The sequence below is a fragment of the Petromyzon marinus genome, chromosome 38, assembly GCF_048934315.1.
Source record: "Petromyzon marinus isolate PM22_M1 ecotype Great Lakes invasive population chromosome 38, UKy_Petmar_22M1.pri1.0, whole genome shotgun sequence".
In the NCBI taxonomy this organism is placed as follows: Eukaryota; Metazoa; Chordata; class Hyperoartia; order Petromyzontiformes; family Petromyzontidae; genus Petromyzon; species Petromyzon marinus.
Window position 1 is genome coordinate 3677712 of NC_133704.1, and position 21473 is coordinate 3699184.

The window sequence follows — 21473 nt, forward strand, 5'->3', positions numbered from 1 at the left end:
GTGGACAGCGAGGCGCTGTGAGTGTGAGCAGTGGGTGATCGCGTGTGTGGAGGCTGTGTGGAGTGCCTCTGTTCTCTGCGAGCATCAAGTATGTTTCATGCTGACAGAATGAGAAATGCACAATGGGGCCACGTAGCTCGCGGTGATCGTATAGTGGTTAATGCTGTGCAGAAACCTCGATTCGAATCCGAATCACGGCATTGTGGCGACAAAGACACGTCAGTGGCCCTCCATGTTCCGTCACTTACTTTCATGGCATGAAAAAGGTGATTGTGAGTGTTGTCATTTTAATGTGGTTGAATTACCTTCATGTTGGCTACGATGTATATGAGTGGTTCAGCTGCCCATTATTTTAATAAAAATGTTCAAAGTTATCAACAAGTCAATGATCTTACCCACGTGAATATATACAGTGATGGAAAAAAGTATTTGATCCCCTGCTGATTTTGTACGTTTGCCCACTGACAAAGAAATGATCAGTCTATAATTTTAATGGTAGGTTTATTTGAGCAGTGAGAGACAGAATAACAACAAAAAAATCCAGAAAAACGCATGTCAAAAATGTTATAAATTGATTTGCATTTTAATGAAGGAAATAAGTATTTGACCCCCTCTCAATCAGAAGGATTTCTGGCTCCCAGGTGTCTTTTATCCAGGTAATGAGCTGAGATTACGAGCACACTCTTAAAGGGAGTGCTCCTAATCTCAGCTTGTTACCTGTATAAAAGACACCTGTCCACAAAAGCAATCAATCAATCAGATTCCAAACTCTCCACCATGGCCAAGACCAAAGAGCTCTCCAAGGATGTCAGGGACAAGATTGTAGACCTACACAAGGCTGGAATGGGCTAGAAGACCATTGCCAAGCAGCTTGGTGAGGTGACAACAGTTGGTGTGATTATCCGCAAAAGGAAGAAACACAAAAGAACTGTCAATCTCTCTCGGCCTGTGGCTCCATTCAAGATCTCACCTCGTGGAGTTGCAATGATCATGAGAACGATGAGAAATCAGCCCAGAACTACACGGGAGGATCTTGTCAATGATCTCAAGGCAGCTGGGACCATAGTCACCAAGAAAACAATTGGTAACACTACACCGTGAAGGACTGAAATCCTGCAGCGCCCGCAAGGTCCCCCTGCTCAAGAAAGCACATATACATGTCCGTTTAAAGTTTGCCAATGAACATCTGAATGATTCAGAGGACAACTAGGTAAAAGTGTTGTGGTCAGGTGAGACCAAAATGGAGCTCTTTGGCATCAACTCAACTCGCCGTGTTTGGAGGAGGAGGAATGCTGCCTATGACCCCAAGAACACCATCCCCACTGTCAAACATGGAGGTGGAAACATTATGCTTTGGGGGTGTTTTTCTGCTAAGGGGACAGGACAACTTCACCGCATCAAAGGGACGATGGACGGGGCCATGTACCGTCAAATATTGGGTGAGAACCTCCTTCCCTCAGCCAGGGCATTGAAAATGGGTAGTGTATGGGTATTCCAGCATGACAATGACCCAATACACACGGCCAAGTCAACAAAGGAGTGGCTCAAGAAGAAGCACATTAAGGTCCTGGAGTGGCCTAGCCAGTCTCCAGACCTTAATCTCATAGAAAATCTGTGGAGGGAGCTGAAGGTTCGAGTTGCCAAACGTCAGCCTCGAAACCATAATGACTTGGAGAAGATCTGCAAAGAGGAGTGGGACAAAAATCCCTCCTGAGATGTGTGCAAACCTGGTGGCCAACTACAAGAAACATCTGACCTCCGTGATGGCAACAAGGGTTTTGCCACCAAGTACTAAGTCATGTTTTGCAGAGGGGTCAAATACTTATTTCCCTCATTAAAATGCAAACCAATTAATACAAATTTTGACATGCGTTTATCTGGATGTTTTTGTTGGTATTCTGTCTCTCACTTTTCAAATAAACCTACCATTAAAATTATAGACTGATCATTTCTTTGTCAGTGGGCAAACGTACAAAATCAGCAGGGGATCAAATACTTTTGTCCCTCACTGTAAGTGTCACTCAAATTTCCCGTCCCTGCAATCTTATTTCTGGGTGATCATTGACGATCAAAACTAAACAAAATCAGAGAGATTAATTCTTACAACATTTTTTTTAGATATCTGCCTCTGTGTTCTATGAATAAAGGGCCAATTTGCAAAACTTCATCTATATTTTTTAAGGCAGTTTTAATAAATTGTGCGTTGACTCTTTTTAAGGAGTGTTTTTTAGATGTCAAGTGTCAGTACAAACCGATGCCTTTATGCGGGTAAAATCAATGGCGGAGCCAGTGGGGGGGGGGGGGGGGGGGCACGTGCCCCCCCCAATGATCCAATCGAAATCCATAATTTAGATGGGATCATTGGGGTTTATTAGTAATAAATCGGCATTTTGCAACCCCCACTGGCACTGTGTAGCATATTATTACGTACCAGGGACTCTATAAGATGATAGGACATTAGTCTGAGTCCATAATTGGCAATAAGTAACGCCAAAGCATATTCTTAGCTCTTTCGGTAAAGTCACGTTGAAGGGAAACAATAAAATAATAAAATATATATAAAACAATAAAAATTCTCACGACGTTTCGACCATAACACAAACGGTCGTCATCAGGCGCGTCGGTTCGCAGTAATTTATTTATTTTCAAACGGTGTATTTATTTCTTTATTAAAACCCGTCAGCGCCGCGTGCAGCGATTTGGCAGTTTATTTAGAAGGACTAGTCCATCTACGTTCTGAAAAGAGGAGGGGGGAGACGAAAAATTAATGTATGCTGTCTGAAAGCCACTGTAAGCGTGAACAATCAATTAAGACCTGAAATGGTTAATCAAATCTTTCCAATGATTGCTAAGCCAGAATACATCTTACCGAAAGAGATAAGAATATGAATTACTGCAGTCACGAAAGCTTTAAATCAAAATTTAACGCCAAAGCAGTTAAAAGTGACTCAGAATTGTTCGCAGTTGCGTATACAGTACACGACCTCCCTGAAGGCAAACACCTTCAGCAAGCGCGATGCCGATCACAACGCGGTTCAAATTCGGCCCTCGATCGATGGCTGTGCCGTCGCCGAACACGCGTCGAATAAAACGCAAGGAACAAGTCCTTACTAACAACTCCTTACTTACTAACAACTCCTTACTAACTAACAACTCCTTACTTACTAACAACTCCTATCATTTTTCATTGCTGGAGGGGTTGCCCCCCGTACCTGAAAATCCTGGCTCCGCCATTGGGTAAGAGCAGTGGCTTGTTGATGACCTTACACATTTTCGATTCAAAATAATGAACAGCAAAACCTCATCAGCAACATGAAGCTAAATGAACCAAGTTAAAATGACAACACTCAGCAGACAGAACCAAACATTGAAAAAATGCTGCCGTGTTGTTTTTGCCACAATGCCATGACTCAGATTATAACCAAGGTTGCTGCAGACACAACACAGAGTACTAGCCACAATACAATCACAGCAAGCTATGCAGGCTCACTGGCTGTGTTGTACTTATTATAGATGCCTCTTTCGGAGCATCTCGAGTTCTACTTTAGTCTCTAACCGGAATTCGCACTGCGTATTCAAGTGAACGCCGTTATAAAATTGAAAGGGGCGGTAAAACATTACATTTAAAAAACAACCACTTTCCCACTCAATACTACGAAATGCGCTGGGATAAGCAGCAGAATTTCAGTAAAAACATTGAAGAGCCCACTGAGTGGCTGACGTGGGGCTAGCGGCGATCAAGTGAGATCCTAGCGGGATGCGGATCCAGTGGGCCGCGTAGCTCGCCGTGATCGTAGAGTGGTTAGGACTCTGTGTTGTGGTCGCAGCAACCTTGGTTGGAATCTGAGTCATGGCATTGTGGTGACAAAGACACAGCAGCGGCAACTGAAATTTTGTTTCTCTGATCTGTGACCATTGACACTGGACGGAATAAGCAAGATTAACTTTCACAACACCTTTTTAATAAATCTTCGTCTGTGTGTTGGTGTGAAAGCCATTTCCTCAAAGTTCACCAATTTATACAGTGAACTTTTTTAGATGGTGTGAGATTCAACAATGTGTTGAGTCTTTTTAAGTTTGGAGATATCACGTGTTGGTACCGTACTATTTTAATACTAGGGGTTGTTCGGGGGCACCTGTGGCGCCCCTCACAACTATTTTCGGCCTTCGGCTAGGAAAGTCACGAAAAAAATTGCACACGAACGAAGCATTCCCGTAAGCACCCGATACTCCGTTTTGAAGTTTTAAAATGAAACATCTTTGAATTGTATTAGGTTTTGAATTAGATCATTTTATTCCTTCATTAAACGCTTATATAATTTTACATCTGGAAGACTTCATTGAAAAGGATATTTCGCGTGAAATTTCTCTCGTCTGATCTGTGACCATGGACACTGGACATAATCAGCAAGATTAACTTTCACAACACCTTTTAAAATATATTTTCTTCTGTGTGTGGTGTGAAAAGCCATTTTCACACCACCCCCAAACTGCTGCTAACTGAAAAGAGGGGCATTATAGCATTCCCTCTATACTACGATAAAACAACAACATCTCCCTTTGATTCAGTGAAGAAACCAACCCCTCAGCTTGCTGTACCTCCCTCCCGCCACCCTTGCGAGCGGCAGGAACGGTCATCAATGGCGAGGAGCGGCTGCGTGAGCAGGACTCCAAGCCGGCTTCGCGCTCAGGAGGCACAGCTCCAACGCCTCATCGGGGCTGGTTGGTCCAGACACTTTAGAGCCCATTTCGTAAGTTGGAAACTATAGAAATGATCCCTGAAAGTATAGTCTTAGTGACAACACGTCGGCCAAGCGCTATATGTAGTCATGTAGACTAGCTCCACGCTATGGGTACTGCGTGGTTTCCCAGCTAGGCAGGTTTAGCACCTACAAATATTAAACTTGTTCAGTGTCAACATCAACATTACCTGTAATTTAACACGTTTATATCACCTGCAAAGTCAACGATGTAAAGGATAAAAGCAGTTTACTACAACTGTGCTAACGGTGAAATGCATGGTGGGAGTCGCCTCTCGACCTGGACCACGAGGCAGAGCTGCTCGAGTAATTCAGAGCGTGGGTCAGGGGATGACAGGAGTTACATTTACTGACTTTATAAAAGTAACAGATAAAACACGCACGCCTTTCTGCAAACGCGTGGCTAAATTAACTAAACACTATAAATGAGGACAATAAAATACCCACTATAAACAAGGGCAATAAAACGCTGCAGGCCACTGCCGTGTCTTTGTCGCCACAATGCCGTGACTCGGATTCGAACCGAGGTTGCTGCGGCCACAACGCAGAGTACTAACCACTATACGATCACGGCGAGCTACGCAGCCCGCTGGCTCCACCTCCAGGCAAAGAGCTCTCTTGATGGCCACGATGGCGCTGCTCTTTCACTTCTTTGAACGAGGGAGAATTTCAAAGTCTAACATTTTTTTAAAAAAAGTGTCCCACTCCAAACAGAAAAAAACACTTACCCCGCTCCCTTTATTGTATGTCTACACGTGTCCAGCGACTAAGGACGTGGTGATTGTGAGTTTTGTAATTTTTTGCCGGAACTAATCGCGGACAAAAGTTGCCGACGTGGCTCGAGGATTTTATCTCGCAATGGTTCCAACTCCTCGTATTGGCACAAGCGTCTCGTCACTACGCACACAGGAGGGTTTGCGACTTATAACGAAGCGAAGGAAACGCAACCGAGATGGCGTCCGCCAGGGAGATGGAGCGAAGACATCAATCAGCTCGTCTGCAGGCGTTAGGTGGATTGTTATAGATCGCAGGATCGTAAGAGATGGTGGCGATGTGGGGAGGGTGTCATCCAGCAATGGATTGACCATAGACCATGGTGATGATGGTGATGATGGTGATTGTATATTACATTGCATGCAGAGTTGATCAGTTTGTAGATCGTGGTACACAGGTAAACGAACGTGGCCGCTGAGTGACACTGATGTGTGCCTGTCACCAGGGACGTCTTTGTGGCCGTCCATAAATGACGTCACGCGATTTTGGCCGATTTTTGCCCCCCCCCCCCGTCACACGGCGTCACAAAAAGTCAGATCCCCCTCAAATATGACGTCACAAAGCTCTGCTCCCCCCCCCAAAACCACATTTCCATTTTTAAAATAAAACGTGCTTCAAATCGCTTTAAACTATTGTCATTGTAGTGCGTATTTAATGTGGCACTGCACTCTGATGTTGTAGGAGAAAACATTTATGAAAAAGGTGGCGTTGGAAAGCTGAAATTTAGCATAAAATTCACTTGAAAATATTCAGTCTAACTAAATCTACATATGTTCAGAATATTATATTGAAATTCTCTTATATTTATAAAATATTAAAAGTAATTCTAACTATAAATAAATACTTGAAACTTTGTAGTAGAACGAAGCAAAATGGAGAGTACAATTAACAGGTCCCTGCAGGGTGGGCTGGTAGGACAAGTCTCTGCGCTGTCTATTGCTGATTTTACACCCAACAGCACGAGATTTCACTTCGTTAAAGTATTGAAAGGGGATGGACGGACGGACACATTAATCTATTGCAGGCTGGTACACTCAGTTTACAACTTCGTTCCTACCAGTATAACAATCACATTCATTCCACAGAATGAAGAGCCCTGGTAGAATTATTAAAAGCAAAAAGTTTAATAACAATCATTAACATTTTTTATAAAATGTATGCGTCTCCATTCTCCCATGGAGAAGCAAAATGCTCCTTCATGGAATTATTAAAAGGTGACCTTAGTGAAATTAAATAATAAAATAGTTAATAATGAAAATTAACCAAAATGAGTGTTGTCATAACAATTCTATTTAATTAAGTAGAACGTGTTGTTTATATTTAAAGTTACGCATTATGATGTCACGTCATATTTCTCAAACCCCCTCGTCACACATCGTCACAAATGTCTAAACCCCCTAGGTGCGTGACGTCATTTATGGACTGCCCCTTTCACGCGTGTCACAATAAGTCGTTGCACCGCGCCTAATTTGATACCGAACTAATCCTACATCCCTCATGGGCCGTGTTGCATTCGTGTACTTCACGAGGGCCCCGTGGCTACCTATACCCCCTGCCGCTAGACGCCAAAGCATTCACCTTGTGGCTGGAGCCACGTAGCGAGCGAGGCGCTGTGAGTGTGAGCAGTGGGTGATCGCGTGTGTGGAGGCTGTGTGTGGTGCCTCTGTTCTCTGCGAGCATCAAGTATGTTTCATGCTGACAGAATGAGAAATGCACAGTGGGGCCACGTAGCTCGCGGTGATCGTATAGTGGTTAATGCTGTGTTGTGGCTGCAGAAACCTCGATTCGAATCCGAATCACGGCATTGTGGCGACAAAGACACGGCAGTGGCCCTCTATGTTACGTCACTTACTTTTATGGCATTAAATAGGTGATTGTGAGTGTTGTCATTTTAATGTGGTTGAATTACCTTCATGTTGGCTACGATGTATATGAGTGGTTCAGCTTCCCATTATTTGAATAAAAATGTTCAAAGTTATCAACAAGTCAATGATCTTACCCACGTGAATATATACAGTGAGGGAAAAAAGTATTTGATCCCCTGCTGATTTTGTACGTTTGCCCACTGACAAAGAAATGATCAGTCTATAATTTTAATGGTAGGTTTATTTGAACAGTAAGAGACAGAATAACAACAACAAAATCCAGAAAAACGCATGTCAAAAATGATATAAATTGATTTGCATTTTAATGAGGGAAATAAGTATTTGACCCCCTCTCAATCAGAAAGATTTCTGGCTCCCAGGTGTCTTTTATACAGGTAACGAGCTGAGATTAGGAGCACACTCTTAAAGGGAGTGCTCCTAATCTCAGCTTGTTACCTGAATAAAAGACACCTGTCCACAGAAGCAATCAATCAATCAGATTCCAAACTCTCAACCATGGCCAAGACCAAAGAGCTCTCCAAGGATGTCAGGGACAAGATTGTAGACCTACACAAGGCTGGAATGGGCTACAAGACCATTGCCAAGCAGCTTGGTGAGAAGGTGACAACAGTTGGTGCGATTATCCGCAAATGGAAGAAACACAAAAGAACTGTGAATCTCCCTCGGCCTGTGGCTCCATTCAAGATCTCACCTCGTGGAGTTGCAATGATCATGAGAACGATGAGAAATCAGCCCAGAACTACACGGGAGGATCTTGTCAATGATCTCAAGGCAGCTGGGACCATAGTCAGCAAGAAAACAATTGGTAACACACTACACCGTGAAGGACTGAAATCCTGCAGCACCCGCAAGGTCCCCCTGCTCAAGAAAGCACATATACATGCCCGTCTAAAGTTTGCCAATGAACATCTGAATGATTCAGAGGACAACTAGGTAAAAGTGTTGTGGTCAGGTGAGACCAAAATGGAGCTCTTTGGCATCAACTCAACTCGCCGTGTTTGGAGGAGGAGGAATGCTGCCTATGACCCCAAGAACACCATCCCCACTGTCAAACATGGAGGTGGAAACATTATGCTTTGGGGGTGTTTTTCTGCTAAGGGGACAGGACAACTTTACCGCATCAAAGGGACGATGGACGGGGCCATGTACCGTCAAATATTGGGTGAGAACCTCCTTCCCTCAGCCAGGGCATTGAAAATGGGTAGTGTATGGGTATTCCAGCATGACAATGACCCAATACACACGGCCAAGGCAACAAAGGAGTGGCTCAAGGAGAAGCACATTAAGGTCCTGGAGTGGCCTAGACAGTCTCCAGACCTTAATCTCATAGAAAATCTGTGGAGGGAGCTGAAGATTAGAGTTGCCAAACGTCACCCTCGAAACCATGATGACTTGGAGAAGATCTGCAAAGAGGAGTGGGCCAAAATCCCTCCTGAGATGTGTGCAAACCTGGTGGCCAACTAAAATAAACGTCTGACCTCTGTGATTGCCAACAAGGGTTTTGCCACCAAGTACTAAGTCATGTTTTGCAGAGGGGTCAAATACTTATTTCCCTCATTAAAATGCAAATCAATTAATACAAATTTTGACATGCACTTTTCTGGATTTTTGTGTTGTTATTCTGTCTCTCACTTTTCAAATAAACCTACCATTAAAATTATAGACTGATCATTTCTTTGTCAGTGGGCAAACGTACAAAATCACAAGGGGATCAAATACTTTTTTCCCTCACTGTAAGTGTCACTCAAATTTCCCGTCCCTGCAATCTTATTTCTGGGTGATCATTGACGATCAAAACTAAACAAAATCAGAGAGATAAATTCTTACATTTTTTTTAGATATCTGCCTCTTTGTTCTATGAATAAAGGGCCAAATTGCAAAAGTTCATTTATATTTTTAAAGGCAGTTTTAATAAATTGTGCGTTGACTCTTTTTGAGGAGTGTTTTTTAGATGTCAAGTGTCAGTACAATCCGATGCCTTTATGAGGGTAAAAGCACTGGCGGAGCCAGTGGGGGGGGGGAGAGGGGTGGCACGTGACCCCCCAATGATCCAATCGAAATCCATAATTTAGATGGGATCATTGGGGTTTATTAGTAATAAATCGGCATTTTGCAACCCCCACTGCCACTGTGTAGCATATTATTACGTACCAGGGACTCTATAAGATGAGAGGACAATAGTCTGAGTCCATAATTGGCAATAAGTAACGCCAAAGCAGTTATAAGTGACTCAGAATTGTTCGCAGTTGCGTATACAGTACACGACCTCCCTGAAGGCAAACACCTTCAGCAACACACAACGCGGTTCGAATTCGGCCCTCGATCGATGGCTGTGCCATCGCCGAACACGCGTTGAATAAAAAGCAAGGGACAAGTCCTTACTTACTAACAACTCCTTACTTACTAACAACTCCTATCATTTTTCATTGCTGGAGGGGTTGCCCCCCGTACCTGAAAATCCTGGCTCCGCCATTGGGTAAGAGCAGTGGCTTGTTGATGACCTTACACATTTTCGATTCAAAATAATGAACAGCTAAACCTCATTAGCAACATGAAGCTAAATGAACCAAGTTAAAATGACAACACTCAGCAGACAGAACCAAACATTAAAAAATGCTGCTGTGTCGTTTTTGCCACAATGCCATGACTCAGATTTTAACCAAGGTTGCTGCAGACACAACACACAGTACTAGCCACAATACAATCACAGCAAGCTATGCAGGCTCACTGGCTGTGTTGTACTTATTATAGATGCCTCTTTCGGAGCATCTCGAGTTCTACTTTAGTCTCTAACTGGAATCCGCACTGCGTATTCAAGTAAAGGCCGTTGTAAAATTTAAAGGGGCAGTAAAACATTACATTTAAAAAACAATCACTTTCCCACTCAATACTAGGAAATGCGCTGGAATAAGCAGCAGAATTTCAGTAAAAACATCGAAGAGCCCACTGAGTGGCTGGCATGGGGCTAGCGGCGATCAAGTGAGATCCTAGCGGGATGCAGAGCCAGTGGGCCGCGTAGCTCGCCGTGATCGTAGAGTGGTTAGGACTCTGTGTTGTGGCCGCAGCAACCTTGGTTCGAATCTGAGTCATGGCATTGTGGTGACAAAGACACAGCAGCGGCTACTGAAATTTAGTTTCTCTGATCTGTGACCATTAACACTGGACGGAATAAGCAAGATTAACTTTCACAACACCTTTTTAATAAATCTTCGTCTGTGTGTTGGTGTGAAAGCCATTTCCTCAAAGTTCACCAATTTATACAGTGAACTTTTTTAGATGGTGTGAGATTCAACAATTTGTTGAGTCTTTTTAAGTTTGGAGATATCACGTGTTGGTACCGTACTATTTTAATACGAGGGGTTGTTCGTGGGCACCTGTGGCGCCCCTCACAACTATTTACGGCCTTCGGCCAGGAAAGTCACGAAAAAATAACACACGAAACGCATTCACGTAAGCACCCGATGCTCCGTTTTGAAGTTTTAAAATGAAACATCTTTGAATTGTATTATGTTTTGAATTAGATCATTTTATTTCTTCATTAAACGCTTATATAATTTTACATCTGGAAGACTTCATTGAAAAGGATATTTCGCGTGAAATTTCTCTCGTCTGATCTGTGACCATGGACACTGGACATAATCAGCAAGATTAACTTTCACAACACCTTTTAAAATATATCTTCTTCTGTGTGTGGTGTGAAAAGCCATTTCCCCAACGGACGCCTATTTATACACTGTACTTTTTAAAACACGGTGTTATTTAACCAAGTGTTGAGAATTTTTGAGGAAAATAATTTTGGATGGTAAATTCACGACGTTTTAGACAAGAAACATGAACAGCTAAACGACTCCAACCACCCAAACGGCTGCTAACTGAAAGGAGAGACATTATAGCATTCCCTCTATACTACGTAAAACAATAACATCTCGCTTTGATTCAGTGAAGAAACCAACCCCTCAGCTTGCTGTGCCTCCCTCCCGCCACCCTTGCGAGCGGCAGGAACGGTCATCAATGGCGAGGAGCGGCTGCGTGAGCAGCACTCCAAGCCGGCTTCGCGCTCAGGAGGCACAGCTCCAACTCCTCATCGGGGCTGGTTGGTCCAGACACTTTAGAGCCCATTTCGTAAGTTGGAAACTATAGAAATGATCCCTGAAAGTATAGTCTTAGTGAGAACACGTCGGCCAAGCGCTATATGTAGTCAGGTACACTGCCTCTTGGCTATGGGTACTGTGTGGTTTCCCAACTAAGCAGGTTTAGCACCTACAAATATTAAACTTGTTCAGTGTCAACATTAACATTAACTGTAATTTAACATGTTTATATCACCTGCAAAGTCAACGATGTAAAGGATAAAAGCAGTTTACTACAACTGTGCTAACGGTGAAATGCATGGTGGGAGTCGCCTCTCGACCAGGGTCATGAGGCAGCGCTGCTCGAAGAGTTCAGAGCGTGGGTCAGGTGATGACAGCAGTTACATTTACTGACTTTATAAAAGTAACAGATAAAACACGCACGCCTTTCTGCAAACGCGTGGCTAAATTAACTAAACACTATAAATAAGGACAATAAAATACCCACTATAAACAAGGGCAATAAAACGCTGCAGGCCGCTGCCGTGTCTTTGTCACCACAATGCCGTGACTCGGATGCGAGCCGAGGTTGCTGCGGCCACAACGCAGAGTACTAACCACTATACGATCACGGCGAGCTACGCGGCCCGCTGGCTCCACCTCCAGGCAAAGAGCTCTCTTGATGGCCACGATGGCGCTGCTCTTTCACTTCTTTGATCGAGGGAGAATTTAAAAGTCTAACATTTAAAAAAAACGTGTCCCACTCCTAACAGAAAAACCACTTACCTCGCTACCTTCATTGTATGTCTACACGTGTCCAGCGACTAAGGACGTGGTGATTGTGAGTTTTGTAATTTTTTGCCGGAACTAATCGCAGACAAAAGTTGCCGACGTGGCTCGAGGATTTCATCTCGCAATGGTTCCAACTCCTCGTATTGGCACAAGCGTCTCGTCACTACGCACACAGGAGGGTTTGCGACTTATAACGAAGCGAAGGAAACGCAACCGAGATGGCGTCCGCCAGGGAGATGGAGCGAAGACATCAATCAGCTCGTCTGCAGGCGTTAGGTGGATTATTATACATCGCAGGATCGTAAGAGATGGTGGCGATGTGGGGAGGGTGTCATCCAGCAATGGATTGGCCATGGACCATGGTGATGATGGTGATTGTATATTACATTGCATGCAGAGTTCATCAGTTTGTAGATCGTGGTACACAGGTAAACGAACGTGGCCGCTGAGTGACACTGATGTGTGCCTGTCACCAGGGACGTCTTTGGGGCCGTCCAAAAATGATGTCACGCGATTTTGGCCGATTTTTGTCCCCCCCCTCGTCACACGACATCACAAAAAGTCAGATCCCCCTCAAATATGACGTCACAAAGCTCTGCCCCCGCCCCCCAAAACTACATTTCCATTTTAAAAATAAAACGTGCTTCAAATCGCTTTAAACTATTGTCATTGTAGTGCGTATTTAATGTGGCGCTGCACTCTGATGTTGTAGGAGAAAACATTTATGAAAAAGGTGGCGTTGGAAAGCTGAAATTTAGCATAAAATTCACTTGAAAATATTCAATGTCTAACTAAATCTACATATGTTCAGAATATTATATTGAAATTTTCTTATATTTATAAAATATTAAAAGTAATTCTAACTATTAAAAAAATACTTGAAACTTTGTAGTAGAACGAAGCAAAATGGAGAGTAAAATTATAACAATCACATTCATTCCACAGAATGAAAAGCCCTGGTAGAATTATTAAAAGCAAAAAGTTTAATAACAATCATTCAAAAAATTTACAAAATTTATGCGTCTCCATTCTCCCATGGAGAAGCAAAATGCTCCTTCATGGAATAAATAAAAGGTGACCTTAGTGAATTTAAATAATAAAATAGTTAATAATGAAAATTTACCAAAATGAGTGTTGTTCTAACAATTCTATTTAATTAAGTAGAACATGTTGTTTATATTTAAAGTTATGCATTATGATGTCACGTCACATTTCTCAAACCCCCCCCCCGTCACACATCGTCACAAATGTCAAAACCCCCTCCACCCCCGAGGTGCGTGACATTATTTATGGACTGCCGCTTTCACGCGTGTCGCACTAAGTCGTTGCACCGCGTCTAATTTGATACCGAACGAATCCTACATCCCTCATGGGTCCTCTTGCATTCGTGTACTTCACGAGGGCCCCGTGGCTACCTATACCCCCTGCCGCTAGACGCCAAAGCATCTTGTGGCTGGAGCCACGTGGACAGCGAGGCGCTGTGAGTGTGAGCAGTGGGTGATCGCGTGTGTTGAGGCTGTGTGTGGTGCCTCTGTTCTCTGCGAGCATCAAGTATGTTTCATGCTGACAGAATGAGAAATGCACAATGGGGCCACGTAGCTCGCGGTGATCGTATAGTGGTTAATGCTGTGTTGTGGCTGCAGAAACCTCGATTCGAATCCGAATCACGGCATTGTGGCGACAAAGACACGGCAGTGGCCCTCTATGTTACGTCACTTACTTTTATGGCATGAAATAGGTGATTGTGAGTCTTGTCATTTTAATGTGGTTGAATTACCTTCATGTTGGCTACGATGTATATGAGTGGTTCAGCTGCCCATTATTTGAATAAAAATGTTCAAAGTTATCAACAAGTCAATGATCTTACCCACGTGAATATATACAGTGAGGGAAAAAAGTATTTGATCCCCTGCTGATTTTGTACGTTTGCCCACTGACAAAGAAATGATCAGTCTATAATTTTAATGGTAGGTTTATTTGAACAGTGAGAGACAGAATAACAACAAAATCCAGAAAAACGCATGTCAAAATGATATAAATTGATTTGCATTTTAATGAGGGAAATATGTATTTGACCCCCTCTCAATCAGAAAGATTTCTGGCTCCCAGGTGTCTTTTATACACTCCCTTTAAGAGTGTGCTCCTAATCTCAGCTCGTTACCTGTATAAAAGACACCTGTCCACAGAAGCAATCAATCAATCAGATTCCAAACTCTCAACCATGGCCAAGACCAAAGAGCTCTCCAAGGATGTCAGGGACAAGATTGTAGACCTACACAAGGCTGGAATGGGCTACAAGACCATTGCCAAGCAGCTTGGTGAGAAGGTGACAACAGTTGGTGCGATTATCCGCAAATGGAAGAAACACAAAAGAACTGTGAATCTCCCTCGGCCTGTGGCTCCATTCAAGATCTCACCTCGTGGAGTTGCAATGATCATGAGAACGATGAGGAATCAGCCCAGAACTACACGGGAGGATCTTGTCAATGATCTCAAGGCAGCTGGGACCAGTCACCAAGAAAACAATTGGTAACACACTACACCGTGAAGGACTGAAATCCTGCAGCGCCCGCAAGGTCCCCCTGCTCAAGAAAGCACATATACATGCCCGTCTAAAGTTTGCCAATGAACATCTGAATGATTCAGAGGACAACTAGGTAAAAGTGTTGTGGTCAGGTGAGACCAAAATGGGTAGTGTATGGGTATTCCAGCATAACAATGACCCAATACACACGGCCAAGGGAACAAAGGAGTGCCTCAAGAAGAAGCACATTAAGGTCCTCGAGTGGCCTAGCCAGTCTCCAGACCTCAATCTCATAGAAAATCTGTGGAGGGAGCTGAAGATTAGAGTTGCCATACGTCAGCCTCGAAACCATAATGACTTGGAGAAGATCTGCAAAGAGGAGTGGGCCAAAATCCCTCCTGAGATGTGTGCAAACCTGGTGGCCAACTAAAAGAAACGTCTGACCTCTGTGATTGCCAACAAGGGTTTTGCCACCAAGTACTAAGTCATGTTTTGCAGAGGGGTCAAATACTCATTTCCCTCATTAAAATGCAAATCAATTAATACAAATTTTGACATGTGCTTTTCTGGATTTTTTTGTTGTTATTCTGTCTCTCACTTTTCAAATAAACCTACCATTGAAATTATAGACTGATCATTTCTTTGTCAGTGGGCAAACGTACAAAATCAGCAGGGGATCAAATACTTTTTTCCCTCACTGTAAGTGTCACTCAAATTTCCCGTCCCTGCAATCTTATTTCTGGGTGATCATTGACGATCAAAACTAAACAAAATCAGAGAGATAAATTCTTACAACATTTTTTTTAGATATCTGCCTCTGTGTTCTATGAATAAAGGGCGATATTTGCAAAACTTCATTTATATTTTTTAAGGCAGTTTTAATAAATTGTGCGTTGACTCTTTTTGAGGAGTGTTTTTTAGATGTCAAGTGTCAGTACAAACCGATGCCTTTATGCGGGTAAAAGCACTGGCGGAGCCAGTGGGGGGGGGAGAGGGGTGGCACGTGACCCCCCAATGATCCAATCGAAATCCATAATTTAGATGGGATCATTGGGGTTTATAGGTAATAAATCGGCATTTTGCAACCCCCACTGGCACTGTGTAGCATATTATTACGTTCCAGGGACTCTATAAGATGATAGGACAATAGTCTGAGTCCATAATTGGCAATAAGTAACGCCAAAGCATATTCTTAGCTATTTCGGTAAAGTCACGTTGAAGGGAAACAATAAAATAATAAAATATATATAAAAAATAAAAATTCTCACGACGTTTCGACCATAACACAAACGGTCGTCATCAGGTGTGTCGGTTCGCATTAATTTTTTTTTAAACGGTGTATTTATTTATTTTAAAAACGTCAGCGCCACGCGCAGCGATTTGGCAGTTTATTTAGAAGGACTAGTCCATCTATGTTCTGAAAAGAGGAGGGGGGAGACGAAAAATTAATGTATGCTGTCTGAAAGCCACTGTAAGCGTGAACAATCAATTAAGACCTGAAATGGTTAATCAAATCTTTCCAATGATTGCTAAGCCAGAATCCATCTTACCGAAAGAGTTAAGAATATGAATTACTGCAGTCACGAAAGCTTTAAATCAAAATTTAACGCCAAAGCAGTTATAAGTGACTCAGAATTGTTCGCAGTTGCGTATACAGTACACGACCTCCCTGAAGGCAAACACCTTCAGCAAGCGCGATGCCGATCGCACAACGCGGTTCGAATTCGACCCTCGATCGATGGCTGTGCCATCGCCGAACACGGGTCAAATAAAAAGCAAGGGACAAGTCCTTACTTACTAACAACTCCTTACTTACTAACAACTCCTATCATTTTTCATTGCTGGAGGGGTTGCCCCCCCTACCTGAAAATCCTGGCTCCGTCATTGGGTAAGAGCAGTGGCTTGTTGATGACCTTACACATTTTCGATTCAAAATAATGAACAGCAAATCCTCATCAGCAAGATGAAGCTAAATGAACCAAGTTAAAATTACAACACTCAGCAGACAGAACCAAATATTGAAAAAATGCTGCCGTGTGAATAGACAATGCACAGTGGAGCCACGTAGCTCGCCGTGATCGTATAGTGGTTAGTACTCTGCGTTGTGGCCGCAGCAACCTCGGTTCGAATCCGAGTCACGGCATTGTGGTGACAAAGACATGCCAGCGACCGATGAAGTTTTGTTTCTCTGATCTGTGACCAATTAACACTGGACAGAATAAGCAAGATTAATTTTCACTACACCTTTTTAATAGATCTTCTTCAGTGTGTTGCTGTGAAAAGCAATTTCCCCAAAGTTCACCTATTTGTACGGTAACTTTTTAGATGGTGTTATTCAACAATGTGTTGAGTCTTTTTGAGTTTGGAGTTATCACGTGTTGGTACAGTACTATTTTAATATGGATGTTCTTGACAATTTTTTACATCATGTACACAATGAACGTTATGCATGTTTCGACTGACAAACGGAGCAGACTGCATAACAACAGCGCCATCGTATGCGGCGGATAATAAAATGAACCGTTAGCGTTACACGTGCATTGGTTATAACATTATTCATACGATTGGATTCATTTTTATTAGGAACTAGCTTTTTTGCCCGTCCAAGGACGGGTGTATATTGCAGTAAATCTGAAATATTCAATAGAAAAATTGTTCAGCTCATGATTATTAATGAGGGGGGGGGGGTTGCCCCATGTGGAGTGACGTCACCCGCTAATGGTTATTGGAGAGGGGTGCGCCATGTGGAGTGACGTCACCCCCTCATTGTTATTGTGGAGGAGTGTGGCATGTGGAGTGACGTCACCGGCTCATGATTATTAATGAGGGGAGGGGTCCGGCATGTGGCGTGCGCGACCTTCTTGTGCATTTCTATAAATTTCCACGCGGGCATGAATATTAATGAAGGGGGGGAGGGGGCCTCTTTTGACGTGACGTCACGTACGTAGCACTGTGCTGTGTAGATATATTTATTACCGTCACTTGAAGCGACTGTGCATCATAAATTATTTAATTCAGCTTGACCTTCCTCTGCGTTAGTGTAAAAAATCACCCACTCATGAATATTAATGAGGGGGGTGGGCATAATATAGAGTGACGTCACGCGGGGGTGGGCCTCATGTGGAGTGACGTCACGCGCGTGACGGACAGACATTTCTTGGTGATTATAGTAGGTAATTGAAATGTTCAATACCATTAAAGTTGTTCCACAGATGCTTCCTATTTTTCCAATTGCCCATCTTGAAATATCCACAATTAAACACAGCGGCTTGCACCACAGCCCCGGTTGTATAAGAGCTCTTGTCCCAGCTATCGCCTGATGAAGCTGGTTGTAATCATCAGTGAAACGTCGTACTTGAATTGTAAATGGTGTGGATTTACTTTCAACACACCGGTTTGCTGAAGTAGTAACTATTGGCACGTTTTGCTTACGTGACATATCCTTAATAACTGGCTGTGTCGGGTGGTGACAGGTTTAACGACACATTTGCATTTACGCGATTTCACCCAAAAAAACCGTTATGGACAACTCACTGCGAAAAAAGTAGGACAATAAACAGTTGAGTCAGTTTGAGTCAGTGGGCCGCGTAGCTCGCCGTGAACGTATAGTGGTTAATGCTGTGTTGTGGCCGCAGCAACCTCGATTCGAATCCGAATCACGGCATTGTGGCATCAAAGACACGTAAGCGGACGATGCAGTCTTGCACCTTTTAAATATATTTTCTTCTGTGTGTTGCTGTGAAAAACTATTTCCCCAAAGTTCACCTATTTGTACAGTGTACTTTCTTAGATGGTGTTATTCAACAATGTGTTGAGTATTGATGAGTTTGGACATATCACACTATTTTAATACTAGGGGTTGTTCGGGGGCAATCAAATTAACTAATCAAGATAGACAAGGACAAGAAAAGCACTGAGGCCGCTGCCGTGTCTTTGTCACCACAATGCCGTGACTCGGATTCGAACCGAGGTTGCTGCGGCCACAACGCAGAGTACTAACCACTATACGATCACGTCGAGCTACGCGGCCCGCTGGCTCCACCTCCAGGCAAAGAGCTCTCTTGATGGCCTCAAGCATCACGCCAGACTCACTCAATTGGCTCGTCCGACGTTTTTATCAGAATACTGCTGCTGATCTTAGGGGCCGTCCATAAATGACGTCACGCGATTTTGGACGATTTTTGACCCCCCCTCTCTCGTCACACGGCGTCACAAAAAGTGACACCCCCTCAAACATGACGTCATAAAGCTCTGCCCCCCCAATAAAATAAAACATGCTTAAAATCGCTTTAAACTATTGTCATTGTACTGCGTAATGTGACGCTGCACTCTGATGTTGTAAGAGAAAGCATTTATTAAAAAGTATACTTAATTAAGTAGAACGTGTTGTCTATATTTATTTAAAGTTGCGCATTTTGATGTGACGTCACGTTTCTCAACCCCCCCCTCGTCACACATCGTCACAAATGTCTGACCACCCCCCCATGGTGCGTGACGTCATTTATGGACGGCCCCTTAGTACGGCAGACTATCGATTATCTGCGTGCGGTTTATACGATTTCCCCTTAAGGCCAAATGAATAATCTCACAATAGTTTAACATTATTTTTATTGGAAATATTCATTAGACGTCACGTGCTTAAACCGAACAAATATGTGCTCCGGTTAGTTCGAAAGCCACGTGATCGCCCCTAGAGTGCAGTAGTTGCAAAACTTTACAACAGTGGGTGGAGTCTGATGTAGATTGGCGTGGTTCTGATATTCATTTAGTGGGCAGTCTTCTGCGGGGGAGCATGAAAGTGTAGTCACTGAGCATGCACATCGATCGGTAATCTACACCTATATTCGTGGTTTGTGGCATTAAGATACGCGTAAAATGTATATTTTTGGATTATCCGTGATTTATAATTATCCACGGCTGTCCTCCCCGTCATTAGCGTGGATAATCGAGAGTCTACTGGACATGTAAATATATGTCCTGGTCTTGAGCTATCTTTTTTTACAAAACAACGTTTTGTCTGTCCCCTTGATCAACTTTCCAACCCTTTTCTGAAAAGGTCGATAAGACCCCACACGAGTGACTCGTGACGTTGAAGAAGAGGCGATTATGAGAGCTCTCTGTATGGAAAGAAAGCAGCAAGCCTGCGTAGCTCGCCGTGATCGTATAGTGGTTAGAACTCTGCGTTGTGGCTGCAGCAACCTCGGTTCAAATCCGAGTCAAGGCATTGTGGTGACAAAGATATGGTAGTGGCCACTCCACGTTTGTGCATGTGCCGTCACTCAATTTTATTAAAGCTAGAAAAATATCAATGCTGTTAAACGGCCCGTTTATATACACCTCGCTCTATCGGCTGGGCATGTCATCGCTCGAGATGAAACGTGATCACGTCGGCAAGCAATGTTCTCACGTGACGTGGTTCTGTATTGCTCTGCCTAAATTTTGTACTATTTTGCAATCATATCGATGAACCAGGTATTTTTTTTAAACGCAGAACAGCAGTCACTAAATGTGCAGCCAGGTAAAAGTCTATTTTTATTTAGCAAAGAAACCAACCCCTCAGCTTGCTGTGCCTCCCTCCCGCCACCCTTGCGAGCGGGAGGAACGGTCATCAATGGCGAGGAGCGGCTGCGTGAGCAGCACTCCAAGCCGGCTTCGCGCTCAGGAGGCACAGCTCCAACTGGGGCTGGTTGGTCCAGACACTTTAGAGCCCATTTCGTAAGTTGGAAACTATAGAAATGATCCCTGAAAGTATAGTCTTAATAAGAACACGTCGGCCAAGCGCTATATGTAGTCAGGTATACTGTTTCGACGCTATGGGTACTGTGTGGTTTCCCAGCTAAGCAGGTTTAGCGCCTGCAAATATTAAACTTGTTCAGTGTCAACATTAACATTAACTGTATTTTAACATGTTCATATCACCTGCAAAGTCAACGATGTAAAGAATCTAAATTTGAAGTTTCGTGACTGCAGGGATCCATACTCTTTGGTTATTTTTGGTTAAGTCACGTAGCAAGTATAAAACAAAATAAATTAAATCACAACGTTTCGATTGCAACATAAACAATCATCATCAGGTGGGAAAACCACAGCAAGAAAATGTATTGCTGAAGTGGGAGAGACAGTTGTCGTGGTAAGAGGTTATACAGGCAAGAAAGATGTAAAGGATCAAAGCAGTTTACTACAACTGTGCTAACGGTGAAATGCATGGTGGGAGTCGCCTCTCGACCTGGGCCACGAGGCAGCGCTGCTCGAGGAGTTCAGAGCGTGGGTCAGGTGATGACAGCAGTTACATTTTCTGACTTTAAACAAAGTAACAGATAAAACACGCACGCCTTTCTGAAAACGCGTGGCTAAATTAACTAAACACTATAAATAAGGACAATAAACTAACCACTATAAACAAGGACAATAAAACACTGCAGGCCGCTGCCGTGTCTTTGTCACCACAATGCCGTGACTCGGATTCGAACCGAGGTTGCTGCGGCCACAACGCAGAGTACTAACCACTATACGATCACGGCGAGCTACGCGGCCCACTGGCTCCAGTTCCAGGCAAAGAGCTCTCTTGATGGCCTCAAGGATCACGTCAGACTCACTCAATGGGCTCGTCCGACGTTTTTATCGGAATACTGCTGCTGATCTTAGGTGCCGTCCATAAATGACGTCA

General features: G+C 43.4%; 1 protein-coding gene and 6 non-coding genes across 10 annotated transcripts in view; 1 reads left to right on the forward strand and 6 right to left on the reverse strand.

The window, feature by feature from the left end:
- Positions 1 to 21473, reverse strand: part of TEX14 (testis expressed 14, intercellular bridge forming factor) — a 112921-nt gene that overhangs the window by 40743 nt on the left and 50705 nt on the right. The gene's annotated exons all lie outside the window — the stretch shown is intronic.
- Positions 4581 to 4794, reverse strand: LOC142930421 (small nucleolar RNA U3). The gene has a single exon (XR_012946372.1). It is a non-coding gene; the product is annotated as a small nucleolar RNA U3 (small nucleolar RNA).
- Positions 5263 to 5334, reverse strand: TRNAH-GUG (transfer RNA histidin (anticodon GUG)). The gene has a single exon. It is a non-coding gene; the product is annotated as a tRNA-His (tRNA).
- LOC116950335 (small nucleolar RNA U3) lies at positions 11372 to 11585 on the reverse strand. Its single transcript, XR_004403994.1, has one exon. It is a non-coding gene; the product is annotated as a small nucleolar RNA U3 (small nucleolar RNA).
- On the forward strand, positions 16878 to 16949 carry TRNAH-GUG (transfer RNA histidin (anticodon GUG)). Its single transcript has one exon. It is a non-coding gene; the product is annotated as a tRNA-His (tRNA).
- Positions 20358 to 20564, reverse strand: LOC142930423 (small nucleolar RNA U3). Its single transcript, XR_012946374.1, has one exon. It is a non-coding gene; the product is annotated as a small nucleolar RNA U3 (small nucleolar RNA).
- Positions 21256 to 21327, reverse strand: TRNAH-GUG (transfer RNA histidin (anticodon GUG)). Its single transcript has one exon. It is a non-coding gene; the product is annotated as a tRNA-His (tRNA).